The sequence below is a fragment of the Pseudorca crassidens genome, chromosome 16, assembly GCF_039906515.1.
Source record: "Pseudorca crassidens isolate mPseCra1 chromosome 16, mPseCra1.hap1, whole genome shotgun sequence".
Classification (NCBI taxonomy): Eukaryota; Metazoa; Chordata; class Mammalia; order Artiodactyla; family Delphinidae; genus Pseudorca; species Pseudorca crassidens.
The window spans coordinates 77,613,697-77,628,709 of NC_090311.1; the positions used below are offsets into that span (position 1 = coordinate 77,613,697).

Consider the following 15,013-nt stretch of genomic DNA (forward strand, 5'->3'; position numbering starts at 1 on the left):
TTGCCCCTTCAATGCAGCTCTAACTCACAGCGCTCTGTGTTGCATCTTCAACGCAGCTGTAACTCTTACGGATCTCTGTTGCCCTTTAACAGCAGCTCTAACTCTAAGAGCTCTCATTTGCCCCTTCAATGCAGCCCTAACGCACAGCACTCTGGGTTGCCCCTTCAGTGCAGCTCTGACTAAATCTCAGCGCTCTGTGATTCTCCTTCACAGAAGCTTTCTCAGCGCTCTGTGTAGCCCCTACACAGCAGCTCTAAATCTCAGCGCTGTGTGTTGCCCCTTCACAACAGCTGGAACTCTCACCACTCTGTTTCCCTTTCACAGCAGCTCTAACTCTCACCACTCTGTTTCTGCTTCACAGCAGCCCTCACTCTCAACGCTCTGGATTGCCCATCAACACAGCTGTAACTCAGCGCTCACTGTTGCCCATTCATAGCAGCTATAACTCTCAGCGCTCTGTTGACCCTTCATTGTAGCTCTGACTAAATCTCAGCGCTCTCTGTTGCCCCTTCACACCAGCTCTATCTCGCAGCACACCGTGTTGCCCCTTCAACGCAGCTTTCACTCTCAGAGCTCTCTCTGTTTCCCCTTCACAGCAGCTCTAACTCTAAGCGCTCTCAGTTGCCCCTTCAATGCAGCTCTATAACTCACAGCACTCTCTGTTCCCACTTTCACGCAGCACTAACTCTCACCGCTCTCTGTTGCCCTTCAGAGCAGCTCTGACTAAATCTCAGTGCTCTCTGTTTCCCCAAGGCAGCTTTAACTCTCAGCGCTCTCTATTGCCCCTTCACATGAACTCTAACTCTCACCGCTCTGTTTGCTACTTGAGAGCAGCTCTAATTCTAAGCGCTCTCAGTTGCCCCTTCACAGCAGCTCTGAACCTCAGCGGGCTCTGTTGCCCCTTCACAGCAGCTCTAACTCACAGCACTCTTTGTTGCCCCTTTAATGCAGCTCTAACTATCAGCGCTCTCTGTTGCCCTTCAGAGCCGCCCTGACTGAATCTCAGCGCTCTCTGTTTCCCCTCCACAGCACCTCTATCTCTCAGCGCTCTGTTTGCTTCTTCACAGCAGCTCTAATTCTAAGCGCTCTCAGTTGCCCCTTCACAGCAGCTCTGACCTCAGCGAGCTCTGTTGCCCCTTCACAGCAGCTCTAACTCTCAGCGCTGTGTGTTGCCCCTTCACAACAGCTCTAACTCTCACCATTCTGTTTCCGCTTCACAGCAGCCCTGACTCTCAACGCTCTGTGTTGCCCCTTCAACGCAGCTCTAACTCTCAGCGCTCGCTGTTGCCCCTTCAGTGCAGCTCTGACTAAATCTCAGCGCGCTGTGTTGCCCCTTCACAGAAACTCTCTCAGCACGCTCTGTTGCCCCTTCACAGCAGCTGTAACTCTCAGCGCGCTCTGTTGCCCTTCAGAGTAGCACTAAATCTCAGCGCTCTCTGTGGCCCCTTCACAGCAGCTCTAACTCTCAGAGCGCTCTGTTGCCCCTTCAGAGGAGCTCCGCCTAAATCTCAGCGCTCTGTGTTGCCCCTTCACAGCAGCTCTAAATCTCAGCGCTGTGTGTTGCCCCTTCACAACAGCTGTAACTCTCACCACTCTCTGTTTCCCCTTCACAGCAGCTCTAACTCTCACCAATCTCTGTTTCCGCTTCACAGCAGTCCTGCCTCTCTACGCTCTCTGTTGCCCCTTCACAGCGGCTTTAACTCTAAGTGCTCTCAGTTGCCCCTTCACAGCAGCTCTAACTCTCAGAGCGCTCTGTTGCCCCTTCAGAGAAGCTCGGACTGAATCTCAGCGCTCTCTGTTTCCCCTCCACAGCACCTCTATCTCTCAGCGCTGTTTGCTTCTTCGGAGCAGCTCTAATTCTAAGCGCTCTCAGTTGCCCCTTCACAGCAGCTCTGAACCTCAGCGAGCTCTGTTGCCCCTTCACAGCAGCTCTAACTCTCAGCGCTGTGTGTTGCCCCTTCACAACAGCTCTAACTCTCACCATTCTGTTTCCACTTCACAGCAGCCCTGACTCTCAACGCTCTGTGTTGCCCCTTCAACGCAGCTCTAACTCTCAGCGCTCGCTGTTGCCCCTTCAGTGCAGCTCTCACTAAATCTCAGCGCTCTGTGTTGCCCCTTCACAGAAGCTCTCTCAGCGCTCTCTGTTGCCCTTCAGAGCAGCTCTGACTAAATCTCAGCGCTCTCTGTTTCCCCTCCACAGCAGCTCAATCTCTCAGCGCTGTTTGCTTCTTCAGAGCAGCTCTAATTCTAAGCCCTCTCAGTTGCCCCTTCACAGCAGCTCTAAACCTCACCGAGCTTCACAGCAGCTCTAACTCCCAGCGCGCTCTGTTGCCCTTCAGAGCAGCTCTGACTAACTCTCCGTGCTTTCTGTTGACCCTTCAGATCAGTCTGACTAACTCTCAGCGCTCCCGGTTGCCCCTTCACAGCAGCTCTAACTCTCAGCGCCCTGTGTTGCCCCTTCAACGCAGCTCTAATGCTCACCACTCTTTACTGCCCCTTCACAACAGCAATAAATCAGCGCTCTCCGTTGCCCCTTCACAGCAGCTCTAATTCTAAGCGCTCTCAGTTGCCCCTTCACAGCAGCTCTGACCTCAGCGAGCTCTGTTGCCCCTTCACAGCAGCTCTAACTCTCAGCGCTGTGTGTTGCCCCTTCACAACAGCTCTAACTCTCACCATTCTGTTTCCGCTTCACAGCAGCCCTGACTCTCAACGCTCTGTGTTGCCCCTTCAACGCAGCTCTAACTCTCAGCGCTCGCTGTTGCCCCTTCAGTGCAGCTCTCACTAAATCTCAGCGCTCTGTGTTGCCCCTTCACAGAAGCTCTCTTAGCGCTCTGTTGCCCTTCAGAGCAGCTCTGACTAAATCTCAGCGCTCTGTTTCCCCTCCACAGCAGCTCAATCTCTCAGCGCTGTTTGCTTCTTCAGAGCAGCTCTAATTCTAAGCCCTCTCAGTTGCCCCTTCACAGAAGCTCTCTTAGCGCTCTGTTGCCCTTCAGAGTAGCACTGACTAAATCTCAGCGCTCTCTATTGCCCCTTCACAGGATCTCTAACTCTAACCGCTCTGTTTGCTACTTGAGAGCAGCTCTAATTCTAAGCGCTCTCAGTTGCCCCTTCACAGCAGCTGTAAACCTCATCGCTCTCTCTTGCCCCTACAACGCAGCTCTAACGCTCAGCGCTCGCTGTTGCCTCTTCAGAGCAGCTCTGACTAAATCTCAGCGCTCTGTGTTGCCCCTTCCCAGCAGCTCTAACTCTCAGCGCTCTGTGTTGCCCCTTCACAACAGCTGGAACTCTCACCACTCTGTTTCCCTTTCACAGCAGCTCTAACTCTCACCACTCTGTTTCTGCTTCACAGCAGCCCTCACTCTCAACGCTCTGGGTTGCCCATCAACACAGCTGTAACTCAGCGCTCACTGTTGCCCATTCATAGCAGCTATAACTCTCAGCGCTCTGTTGACCCTTCATTGTAGCTCTGACTAAATCTCAGCGCTCTCTGTTGCCCCTTCACACCAGCTCTATCTCGCAGCACACCGTGTTGCCCCTTCAACGCAGCTCTAACTCTCAGAGCTCTCTCTGTTTCCCCTTCACAGCAGCTCTAACTCTAAGCGCTCTCAGTTGCCCCTTCAATGCAGCTCTGTAACTCACAGCACTCTCTGTTCCCACTTTAACGCAGCTCTAACTCTCACCGCTCTCTGTTGCCCTTCAGAGCAGCTCTGACTAAATCTCAGTGCTCTCTGTTTCCCCAAGGCAGCTTTAACTCTCAGCGCTCTCTATTGCCCCTTCACAGGAGTTCTCTCACCGCTCTGTTTGCTACTTGAGAGCAGCTCTAATTCTAAGCCCTCTCAGTTGCCCCTTCACAGCAGCTCTAAACCTCACCGAGCTTCACAGCAGCTCTAACTCTCAGAGCGCTCTGTTGCCCCTTCAGAGGAGCTCTGACTAAATCTCAGCGCTCTCTGTTGCCCATTCATAGCAGCTATAACTCTCAGCGCTCTGTTGCCCCTTCATAGCAGCTCTGACTAAATCTCAGCGCTCTCTGTGTCCCCTTCACACCAGCTCTATCTCTCAGCGCTGTGTGTTGCCCCTTCAACACAGCTCTAATTCTCAGCGATCTATGAGCCCCTTCACAGGAGCACTGACTGACTCTCAAGCGCTCTGTGTTGCCACTTCACAGTAGCTGTAACTCTAAGTGCACTCAGTTGCCCCTTCTCAGCAGCTCTAACTTCCAGTGCTCTGTGTTGCCCCTTCACAGCAGCTCTAACGCTGAGCTCTCTCAGTTGCCCCTTCAATGCAGCTCTAACTCACAGCGCTCTGTGTTGCATCTTCAACGCAGCTGTAACTCTTACGGATCTCTGTTGCCCTTTAACAGCAGCTCTAACTCTAAGAGCTCTCATTTGCCCCTTCAATGCAGCCCTAACGCACAGCACTCTGGGTTGCCCCTTCAGTGCAGCTCTGACTAAATCTCAGCGCTCTGTGATTCTCCTTCACAGAAGCTTTCTCAGCGCTCTGTGTAGCCCCTACACAGCAGCTCTAACTCTCAGCGCTGTGTGTTGCCCCTTCACAACAGCTGGAACTCTCACCACTCTGTTTCCCTTTCACAGCAGCTCTAACTCTCACCACTCTGTTTCTGCTTCACAGCAGCCCTCACTCTCAACGCTCTGGATTGCCCATCAACACAGCTGTAACTCAGCGCTCACTGTTGCCCATTCATAGCAGCTATAACTCTCAGCGCTCTGTTGACCCTTCATTGTAGCTCTGACTAAATCTCAGCGCTCTCTGTTGCCCCTTCACACCAGCTCTATCTCGCAGCACACCGTGTTGCCCCTTCAACGCAGCTTTCACTCTCAGAGCTCTCTCTGTTTCCCCTTCACAGCAGCTCTAACTCTAAGCGCTCTCAGTTGCCCCTTCAATGCAGCTCTATAACTCACAGCACTCTCTGTTCCCACTTTCACGCAGCACTAACTCTCACCGCTCTCTGTTGCCCTTCAGAGCAGCTCTGACTAAATCTCAGTGCTCTCTGTTTCCCCAAGGCAGCTTTAACTCTCAGCGCTCTCTATTGCCCCTTCACATGAACTCTAACTCTCACCGCTCTGTTTGCTACTTGAGAGCAGCTCTAATTCTAAGCGCTCTCAGTTGCCCCTTCACAGCAGCTCTGAACCTCAGCGGGCTCTGTTGCCCCTTCACAGCAGCTCTAACTCACAGCACTCTTTGTTGCCCCTTTAATGCAGCTCTAACTATCAGCGCTCTCTGTTGCCCTTCAGAGCCGCCCTGACTGAATCTCAGCGCTCTCTGTTTCCCCTCCACAGCACCTCTATCTCTCAGCGCTCTGTTTGCTTCTTCACAGCAGCTCTAATTCTAAGCGCTCTCAGTTGCCCCTTCACAGCAGCTCTGACCTCAGCGAGCTCTGTTGCCCCTTCACAGCAGCTCTAACTCTCAGCGCTGTGTGTTGCCCCTTCACAACAGCTCTAACTCTCACCATTCTGTTTCCGCTTCACAGCAGCCCTGACTCTCAACGCTCTGTGTTGCCCCTTCAACGCAGCTCTAACTCTCAGCGCTCGCTGTTGCCCCTTCAGTGCAGCTCTCACTAAATCTCAGCGCTCTGTGTTGCCCCTTCACAGAAGCTCTCTTAGCGCTCTGTTGCCCTTCAGAGCAGCTCTGACTAAATCTCAGCGCTCTGTTTCCCCTCCACAGCAGCTCAATCTCTCAGCGCTGTTTGCTTCTTCAGAGCAGCTCTAATTCTAAGCCCTCTCAGTTGCCCCTTCACAGCAGCTCTAAACCTCACCGAGCTTCACAGCAGCTCTAACTCACAGCGTGCTCTGTTGCCCTTCAGAGCAGCTCTGACTAACTCTCCGTGCTTTCTGTTGACCCTTCAGATCAGTCTGACTAACTCTCAGCGCTCCCGGTTGCCCCTTCACAGCAGCTCTAACTCTCAGCGCCCTGTGTTGCCACTTCAATGCAGTTCTAATTCTCAGCACTCTTTATTGCCCCTTCAGAGCAGCTCTAACTCTCAGAGCACTCTGTTGCCCTTCAGAGTAGCTCTGACTAAATCTCAGTGCTCTCTGTTTCCCCAAGGCAGCTTTAACTGTCAGCGCTCTCTATTGCCCCTTCACAGGAGTTCTAACTCTCACCGCTCTGTTTGCTACTTGAGAGCAGCTCTAATTCTAAGCGCTCTCAGTTGCCCCTTCACAGCAGCTGTAAACCTCAGCGAGCTCTGTTGCCCCTTCAACGCAGCTCTAACTCTCAGTGCGCTCTGTTGCCATTCAGAGTAGCACTGACTAAATCTCAGCGCTTTCTGTGGCCCCTTCACAGCAGCTCTAACTCTCAGAGCGCTCTGTTGCCCCTTCAGAGGAGCTCTGACTAAATCTCTAGGCTCTCTGTTGCCCCTTCACAGCAGCTCTAACTCTCAGCGCGCTCTGTTGCCCTTCAGAGTAGCACTGACTAAATCTCAGCGCTCTCTATTGCCCCTTCACAGGATCTCTAACTCTAACCGCTCTGTTTGCTACTTGAGAGCAGCTCTAATTCTAAGCGCTCTCAGTTGCCCCTTCACAGCAGCTGTAAACCTCATCGCTCTCTCTTGCCCCTACAACGCAGCTCTAACGCTCAGCGCTCGCTGTTGCCTCTTCAGAGCAGCTCTGACTAAATCTCAGCGCTCTGTGTTGCCCCTTCCCAGCAGCTCTAACTCTCAGCGCTCTGTGTTGCCCCTTCACAACAGCTGGAACTCTCACCACTCTGTTTCCCTTTCACAGCAGCTCTAACTCTCACCACTCTGTTTCTGCTTCACAGCAGCCCTCACTCTCAACGCTCTGGGTTGCCCATCAACACAGCTGTAACTCAGCGCTCACTGTTGCCCATTCATAGCAGCTATAACTCTCAGCGCTCTGTTGACCCTTCATTGTAGCTCTGACTAAATCTCAGCGCTCTCTGTTGCCCCTTCACACCAGCTCTATCTCGCAGCACACCGTGTTGCCCCTTCAACGCAGCTCTAACTCTCAGAGCTCTCTCTGTTTCCCCTTCACAGCAGCTCTAACTCTAAGCGCTCTCAGTTGCCCCTTCAATGCAGCTCTATAACTCACAGCACTCTCTGTTCCCACTTTAATGCAGCTCTAACTCTCACCGCTCTCTGTTGCCCTTCAGAGCAGCTCTGACTAAATCTCAGTGCTCTCTGTTTCCCCAAGGCAGCTTTAACTCTCAGCGCTCTCTATTGCCCCTTCACAGGAGTTCTCTCACCGCTCTGTTTGCTACTTGAGAGCAGCTCTAATTCTAAGCCCTCTCAGTTGCCCCTTCACAGCAGCTCTAAACCTCACCGAGCTTCACAACAGCTCTAACTCTCAGTGCGCTCTGTTGCCCCTTCAGAGGAGCTCTGACTAAATCTCAGCGCTCTCTGTTGTCCATTCATAGCAGCTATAACTCTCAGCGCTCTGTTGCCCCTTCATAGCAGCTCTGACTAAATCTCAGCGCTCTCTGTGTCCCCTTCACACCAGCTCTATCTCTCAGCGCTGTGTGTTGCCCCTTCAACACAGCTCTAATTCTCAGCGATCTATGAGCCCCTTCACAGGAGCGCTGACTGACTCTCAAGCGCTCTGTGTTGCCACTTCACAGTAGCTGTAACTCTAAGTGCACTCAGTTGCCCCTTCTCAGCAGCTCTAACTTCCAGTGCTCTGTGTTGCCCCTTCACAGCAGCTCTAACGCTGAGCTCTCTCAGTTGCCCCTTCAATGCAGCTCTAACTCACAGCGCTCTGTGTTGCATCTTCAACGCAGCTGTAACTCTTACGGATCTCTGTTGCCCTTTAACAGCAGCTCTAACTCTAAGAGCTCTCATTTGCCCCTTCAATGCAGCCCTAACGCACAGCACTCTGGGTTGCCCCTTCAGTGCAGCTCTGACTAAATCTCAGCGCTCTGTGATTCTCCTTCACAGAAGCTTTCTCAGCGCTCTGTGTAGCCCCTACACAGCAGCTCTAACTCTCAGCGCTGTGTGTTGCCCCTTCACAACAGCTGGAACTCTCACCACTCTGTTTCCCTTTCACAGCAGCTCTAACTCTCACCACTGTTTCTGCTTCACAGCAGCCCTCACTCTCAACGCTCTGGATTGCCCATCAACACAGCTGTAACTCAGCGCTCACTGTTGCCCATTCATAGCAGCTATAACTCTCAGCGCTCTGTTGACCCTTCATTGTAGCTCTGACTAAATCTCAGCGCTCTCTGTTGCCCCTTCACACCAGCTCTATCTCGCAGCACACCGTGTTGCCCCTTCAACGCAGCTTTCACTCTCAGAGCTCTCTCTGTTTCCCCTTCACAGCAGCTCTAACTCTAAGCGCTCTCAGTTGCCCCTTCAATGCAGCTCTATAACTCACAGCACTCTCTGTTCCCACTTTCACGCAGCACTAACTCTCACCGCTCTCTGTTGCCCTTCAGAGCAGCTCTGACTAAATCTCAGTGCTCTCTGTTTCCCCAAGGCAGCTTTAACTCTCAGCGCTCTCTATTGCCCCTTCACATGAACTCTAACTCTCACCGCTCTGTTTGCTACTTGAGAGCAGCTCTAATTCTAAGCGCTCTCAGTTGCCCCTTCACAGCAGCTCTGAACCTCAGCGGGCTCTGTTGCCCCTTCACAGCAGCTCTAACTCACAGCACTCTTTGTTGCCCCTTTAATGCAGCTCTAACTATCAGCGCTCTCTGTTGCCCTTCAGAGCCGCCCTGACTGAATCTCAGCGCTCTCTGTTTCCCCTCCACAGCACCTCTATCTCTCAGCGCTCTGTTTGCTTCTTCACAGCAGCTCTAATTCTAAGCGCTCTCAGTTGCCCCTTCACAGCAGCTCTGACCTCAGCGAGCTCTGTTGCCCCTTCACAGCAGCTCTAACTCTCAGCGCTGTGTGTTGCCCCTTCACAACAGCTCTAACTCTCACCATTCTGTTTCCGCTTCACAGCAGCCCTGACTCTCAACGCTCTGTGTTGCCCCTTCAACGCAGCTCTAACTCTCAGCGCTCGCTGTTGCCCCTTCAGTGCAGCTCTCACTAAATCTCAGCGCTCTGTGTTGCCCCTTCACAGAAGCTCTCTTAGCGCTCTGTTGCCCTTCAGAGCAGCTCTGACTAAATCTCAGCGCTCTGTTTCCCCTCCACAGCAGCTCAATCTCTCAGCGCTGTTTGCTTCTTCAGAGCAGCTCTAATTCTAAGCCCTCTCAGTTGCCCCTTCACAGCAGCTCTAAACCTCACCGAGCTTCACAGCAGCTCTAACTCACAGCGTGCTCTGTTGCCCTTCAGAGCAGCTCTGACTAACTCTCCGTGCTTTCTGTTGACCCTTCAGATCAGTCTGACTAACTCTCAGCGCTCCCGGTTGCCCCTTCACAGCAGCTCTAACTCTCAGCGCCCTGTGTTGCCACTTCAATGCAGTTCTAATTCTCAGCACTCTTTATTGCCCCTTCAGAGCAGCTCTAACTCTCAGAGCACTCTGTTGCCCTTCAGAGCAGCTCTGACTAAATCTCAGTGCTCTCTGTTTCCCCAAGGCAGCTTTAACTCTCAGCGCTCTCTATTGCCCCTTCACAGGAGTTCTAACTCTCACCGCTCTGTTTGCTACTTGAGAGCAGCTCTAATTCTAAGCGCTCTCAGTTGCCCCTTCACAGCAGCTGTAAACCTCAGCGAGCTCTGTTGCCCCTTCAACGCAGCTCTAACTCTCAGTGCGCTCTGTTGCCATTCAGAGTAGCACTGACTAAATCTCAGCGCTTTCTGTGGCCCCTTCACAGCAGCTCTAACTCTCAGAGCGCTCTGTTGCCCCTTCAGAGGAGCTCTGACTAAATCTCTAGGCTCTCTGTTGCCCCTTCACAGCAGCTCTAACTCTCAGCGCGCTCTGTTGCCCTTCAGAGTAGCACTGACTAAATCTCAGCGCTCTCTATTGCCCCTTCACAGGATCTCTAACTCTAACCGCTCTGTTTGCTACTTGAGAGCAGCTCTAATTCTAAGCGCTCTCAGTTGCCCCTTCACAGCAGCTGTAAACCTCATCGCTCTCTCTTGCCCCTACAACGCAGCTCTAACGCTCAGCGCTCGCTGTTGCCTCTTCAGAGCAGCTCTGACTAAATCTCAGCGCTCTGTGTTGCCCCTTCCCAGCAGCTCTAACTCTCAGCGCTCTGTGTTGCCCCTTCACAACAGCTGGAACTCTCACCACTCTGTTTCCCTTTCACAGCAGCTCTAACTCTCACCACTCTGTTTCTGCTTCACAGCAGCCCTCACTCTCAACGCTCTGGGTTGCCCATCAACACAGCTGTAACTCAGCGCTCACTGTTGCCCATTCATAGCAGCTATAACTCTCAGCGCTCTGTTGACCCTTCATTGTAGCTCTGACTAAATCTCAGCGCTCTCTGTTGCCCCTTCACACCAGCTCTATCTCGCAGCACACCGTGTTGCCCCTTCAACGCAGCTCTAACTCTCAGAGCTCTCTCTGTTTCCCCTTCACAGCAGCTCTAACTCTAAGCGCTCTCAGTTGCCCCTTCAATGCAGCTCTATAACTCACAGCACTCTCTGTTCCCACTTTAATGCAGCTCTAACTCTCACCGCTCTCTGTTGCCCTTCAGAGCAGCTCTGACTAAATCTCAGTGCTCTCTGTTTCCCCAAGGCAGCTTTAACTCTCAGCGCTCTCTATTGCCCCTTCACAGGAGTTCTCTCACCGCTCTGTTTGCTACTTGAGAGCAGCTCTAATTCTAAGCCCTCTCAGTTGCCCCTTCACAGCAGCTCTAAACCTCACCGAGCTTCACAGCAGCTCTAACTCTCAGAGCGCTCTGTTGCCCCTTCAGAGGAGCTCTGACTAAATCTCAGCGCTCTCTGTTGCCCATTCATAGCAGCTATAACTCTCAGCGCTCTGTTGCCCCTTCATAGCAGCTCTGACTAAATCTCAGCGCTCTCTGTGTCCCCTTCACACCAGCTCTATCTCTCAGCGCTGTGTGTTGCCCCTTCAACACAGCTCTAATTCTCAGCGATCTATGAGCCCCTTCACAGGAGCGCTGACTGACTCTCAAGCGCTCTGTGTTGCCACTTCACAGTAGCTGTAACTCTAAGTGCACTCAGTTGCCCCTTCTCAGCAGCTCTAACTTCCAGTGCTCTGTGTTGCCCCTTCACAGCAGCTCTAACGCTGAGCTCTCTCAGTTGCCCCTTCAATGCAGCTCTAACTCACAGCGCTCTGTGTTGCATCTTCAACGCAGCTGTAACTCTTACGGATCTCTGTTGCCCTTTAACAGCAGCTCTAACTCTAAGAGCTCTCATTTGCCCCTTCAATGCAGCCCTAACGCACAGCACTCTGGGTTGCCCCTTCAGTGCAGCTCTGACTAAATCTCAGCGCTCTGTGATTCTCCTTCACAGAAGCTTTCTCAGCGCTCTGTGTAGCCCCTACACAGCAGCTCTAACTCTCAGCGCTGTGTGTTGCCCCTTCACAACAGCTGGAACTCTCACCACTCTGTTTCCCTTTCACAGCAGCTCTAACTCTCACCACTCTGTTTCTGCTTCACAGCAGCCCTCACTCTCAACGCTCTGGATTGCCCATCAACACAGCTGTAACTCAGCGCTCGCTGTTGCCCATTCATAGCAGCTATAACTCTCAGCGCTCTGTTGACCCTTCATTGTAGCTCTGACTAAATCTCAGCGCTCTCTGTTGCCCCTTCACAGCAGCTCTGAACCTCAGCGGGCTCTGTTGCCCCTTCACAGCAGCTCTAACTCACAGCACTCTTTGTTGCCCCTTTAATGCAGCTCTAACTATCAGCGCTCTCTGTTGCCCTTCAGAGCCGCCCTGACTGAATCTCAGCGCTCTCTGTTTCCCCTCCACAGCACCTCTATCTCTCAGCGCTCTGTTTGCTTCTTCACAGCAGCTCTAATTCTAAGCGCTCTCAGTTGCCCCTTCACAGCAGCTCTGACCTCAGCGAGCTCTGTTGCCCCTTCACAGCAGCTCTAACTCTCAGCGCTGTGTGTTGCCCCTTCACAACAGCTCTAACTCTCACCATTCTGTTTCCGCTTCACAGCAGCCCTGACTCTCAACGCTCTGTGTTGCCCCTTCAACGCAGCTCTAACTCTCAGCGCTCGCTGTTGCCCCTTCAGTGCAGCTCTCACTAAATCTCAGCGCTCTGTGTTGCCCCTTCACAGAAGCTCTCTTAGCGCTCTGTTGCCCTTCAGAGCAGCTCTGACTAAATCTCAGCGCTCTGTTTCCCCTCCACAGCAGCTCAATCTCTCAGCGCTGTTTGCTTCTTCAGAGCAGCTCTAATTCTAAGCGCTCTCAGTTGCCCCTTCACAGCAGCTCTGAACCTCAGCGGGCTCTGTTGCCCCTTCACAGCAGCTCTAACTCACAGCACTCTTTGTTGCCCCTTTAATGCAGCTCTAACTATCAGCGCTCTCTGTTGCCCTTCAGAGCCGCCCTGACTGAATCTCAGTGCTCTCTGTTTCCCCAAGGCAGCTTTAACTCTCAGCGCCCTGTGTTGCCACTTCAATGCAGTTCTAATTCTCAGCACTCTTTATTGCCCCTTCAGAGCAGCTCTAACTCTCAGAGCACTCTGTTGCCCTTCAGAGCAGCTCTGACTAAATCTCAGTGCTCTCTGTTTCCCCAAGGCAGCTTTAACTCTCAGCGCTCTCTATTGCCCCTTCACAGGAGTTCTAACTCTCACCGCTCTGTTTGTACTTGAGAGCAGCTCTAATTCTAAGCGCTCTCAGTTGCCCCTTCACAGCAGCTGTAAACCTCAGCGAGCTCTGTTGCCCCTTCAACGCAGCTCTAACTCTCAGTGCGCTCTGTTGCCATTCAGAGTAGCTCTGACTAAATCTCAGCGCTTTCTGTGGCCCCTTCACAGCAGCTCTAACTCTCAGAGCGCTCTGTTGCCCCTTCAGAGGAGCTCTGACTAAATCTCTAGGCTCTCTGTTGCCCCTTCACAGCAGCTCTAACTCTCAGCGCGCTCTGTTGCCCTTCAGAGTAGCACTGACTAAATCTCAGCGCTCTCTATTGCCCCTTCACAGGATCTCTAACTCTAACCGCTCTGTCTGCTACTTGAGAGCAGCTCTAATTGTAAGCGCTCTCAGTTGCCCCTTCACAGCAGCTGTAAACCTCATCGCTCTCTCTTGCCCCTACAACGCAGCTCTAACGCTCAGCGCTCGCTGTTGCCTCTTCAGAGCAGCTCTGACTAAATCTCAGCGCTCTGTGTTGCCCCTTCCCAGCAGCTCTAACTCTCAGCGCTATGTGTTGCCCCTTCACAACAGCTGGAACTCTCACCACTCTGTTTCCCTTTCACAGCAGCTCTAACTCTCACCACTCTGTTTCCGCTTCACAGCAGCCCTCACTCTCAACGCTCTGGGTTGCCCATCAACACAGCTGTAACTCAGCGCTCACTGTTGCCCATTCATAGCAGCTATAACTCTCAGCGCTCTGTTGACCCTTCATTGTAGCTCTGACTAAATCTCAGCGCTCTCTGTTGCCCCTTCACACCAGCTCTATCTCGCAGCACACCGTGTTGCCCCTTCAACGCAGCTCTAACTCTCAGAGCTCTCTCTGTTTCCCCTTCACAGCAGCTCTAACTCTAAGCGCTCTCAGTTGCCCCTTCAATGCAGCTCTGTAACTCACAGCACTCTCTGTTCCCACTTTAACGCAGCTCTAACTCTCACCGCTCTCTGTTGCCCTTCAGAGCAGCTCTGACTAAATCTCAGTGCTCTCTGTTTCCCCAAGGCAGCTTTAACTCTCAGCGCTCTCTATTGCCCCTTCACAGGAGTTCTCTCACCGCTCTGTTTGCTACTTGAGAGCAGCTCTAATTCTAAGCCCTCTCAGTTGCCCCTTCACAGCAGCTCTAAACCTCACCGAGCTTCACAGCAGCTCTAACTCTCAGAGCGCTCTGTTGCCCCTTCAGAGGAGCTCTGACTAAATCTCAGCGCTCTCTGTTGCCCATTCATAGCAGCTATAACTCTCAGCGCTCTGTTGCCCCTTCATAGCAGCTCTGACTAAATCTCAGCGCTCTCTGTGTCCCCTTCACACCAGCTCTATCTCTCAGCGCTGTGTGTTGCCCCTTCAACACAGCTCTAATTCTCAGCGATCTATGAGCCCCTTCACAGGAGCGCTGACTGACTCTCAAGCGCTCTGTGTTGCCACTTCACAGTAGCTGTAACTCTAAGTGCACTCAGTTGCCCCTTCTCAGCAGCTCTAACTTCCAGTGCTCTGTGTTGCCCCTTCACAGCAGCTCTAACGCTGAGCTCTCTCAGTTGCCCCTTCAATGCAGCTCTAACTCACAGCGCTCTGTGTTGCATCTTCAACGCAGCTGTAACTCTTACGGATCTCTGTTGCCCTTTAACAGCAGCTCTAACTCTAAGAGCTCTCATTTGCCCCTTCAATGCAGCCCTAACGCACAGCACTCTGGGTTGCCCCTTCAGTGCAGCTCTGACTAAATCTCAGCGCTCTGTGATTCTCCTTCACAGAAGCTTTCTCAGCGCTCTGTGTAGCCCCTACACAGCAGCTCTAACTCTCAGCGCTGTGTGTTGCCCCTTCACAACAGCTGGAACTCTCACCACTCTGTTTCCCTTTCACAGCAGCTCTAACTCTCACCACTCTGTTTCTGCTTCACAGCAGCCCTCACTCTCAACGCTCTGGATTGCCCATCAACACAGCTGTAACTCAGCGCTCACTGTTGCCCATTCATAGCAGCTATAACTCTCAGCGCTCTGTTGACCCTTCATTGTAGCTCTGACTAAATCTCAGCGCTCTCTGTTGCCCCTTCACACCAGCTCTATCTCGCAGCACACCGTGTTGCCCCTTCAACGCAGCTTTCACTCTCAGAGCTCTCTCTGTTTCCCCTTCACAGCAGCTCTAACTCTAAGCGCTCTCAGTTGCCCCTTCAATGCAGCTCTATAACTCACAGCACTCTCTGTTCCCACTTTCACGCAGCACTAACTCTCACCGCTCTCTGTTGCCCTTCAGAGCAGCTCTGACTAAATCTCAGTGCTCTCTGTTTCCCCAAGGCAGCTTTAACTCTCAGCGCTCTCTATTGCCCCTTCACATGAACTCTAACTCTCACCGCTCTGTTTGCT

The 15,013-nt window shown here is 52.6% G+C and overlaps 1 protein-coding gene across 3 annotated transcripts in view; it reads right to left on the reverse strand.

Annotated features, from left to right (window-relative positions):
- The window catches only part of MTR (5-methyltetrahydrofolate-homocysteine methyltransferase), a 286,789-nt gene that overhangs the window by 119,506 nt on the left and 152,270 nt on the right, over positions 1-15,013 (reverse strand). The window lies entirely within an intron of this gene.